The 1,115-nt window shown below is 50.0% G+C and overlaps 1 protein-coding gene across 1 annotated transcript in view; it reads right to left on the bottom strand.

Moving 5' to 3' along the window:
* LOC116538335 (TSSK6-activating co-chaperone protein) overlaps positions 1 to 1,115 on the bottom strand; it is a 48,569-nt gene that overhangs the window by 8,172 nt on the left and 39,282 nt on the right. The window lies entirely within an intron of this gene.

The following is a 1,115-nucleotide window of genomic DNA, read 5'->3' as shown; positions in this document are numbered from 1 at the left end:
TTTTTTTTTTTTAAAGACAAGGTTTCACCATGTTGGTCAGGCTGGTCTTGAACTCCCAACCTCAGATGATCCACCCACCTTGGCCTCCAAAGTGCTTGGATTACAGGCATGAGCCACCATGACTGGCCCTAGGATTTTTAAGTTATTATCGTTATTAGATGTCTCACTCTGTCACCCTGGGTAGAGTGCAGTGGCATGATCATAGCTCACTGCAGCCTCAAACTACTGTACTCAGCCAGCCCTCCCACTTTGGCCTCCTAAGTCACCAGGACTACAGGTAAGGCCCATTGTGCCCAGCTATCAAAAAAAATAATTAGGAGGCCAGGTGCAGTGGCTCACACCTGTAATCTCAGCACTTTGGGAGGCCGAGACGGGTGGATCACGAGGTCAAGAGATCGAGACCATCCTGGTCAACATGGTGAAACCCCGTCACTACTAAAAATACAAAAAATTAGCTGGGCATGGTGGCGTGTGCCTGTAATCCCAGCTACTCAGGAGGCTGAGGCAGGAGAATTGCCTGAACCCAGGAGGCGGAGGTTGCTGTGAGCCGAGATCGCGCCATTGCACTCCAGCCTGGGTAACAACAGAGAAACTCCGTCTCAAAAAAAATCAGAAGACTAGCCACTAGCCAGGCCTGGTGGCACATATCCGTAGTCCCAGCTACTCGGTAAGCTGAGTCAGGAGAATCACTTGAACCTGGGAGGCGGAGGTTGCCATGGGCCGAGATCCCGCCATTGCACTCCAGCCTGGGTAACAAGAGCGAAACTCCGTCAAAAGAAAAAAAAAATTAGGAGGCCAGGTGCAGTGGCTCACACCTGTAATCCTGACACTTTGGGAGGCTAAGGCGAGTGGACTGCTTGAGGCCAGGAGTTCAAGACCAACCTGGCCAACATGGCAAAACCCAGTCTCTACAAAAAATACAAAAATTAGCTAGGCGTGGTGGCGCATGCCTGTGATCCCAGCTGCTTGGGAGGTTGAGGCATAAAAATTGCTGAAATGAGGAGGCAGAGGCTGCAGTGAGCCAAGATCGTACCTCTGCATTCCAGCCTTGGGTGACAGAGCCAGACTCTGTCTCAAAAAAAAAGAAATTAGGAAATAGCTTTAAACTGTTTTTT

This window comes from Sapajus apella, unplaced genomic scaffold, assembly GCF_009761245.1.
Source record: "Sapajus apella isolate SASKATOON/1434 unplaced genomic scaffold, GSC_monkey_1.0 scaffold119, whole genome shotgun sequence".
Classification (NCBI taxonomy): Eukaryota; Metazoa; Chordata; class Mammalia; order Primates; family Cebidae; genus Sapajus; species Sapajus apella.
Note: the sequence above shows the minus strand (reverse complement) of the source record. Positions and strands in the feature narration are given on the sequence as shown.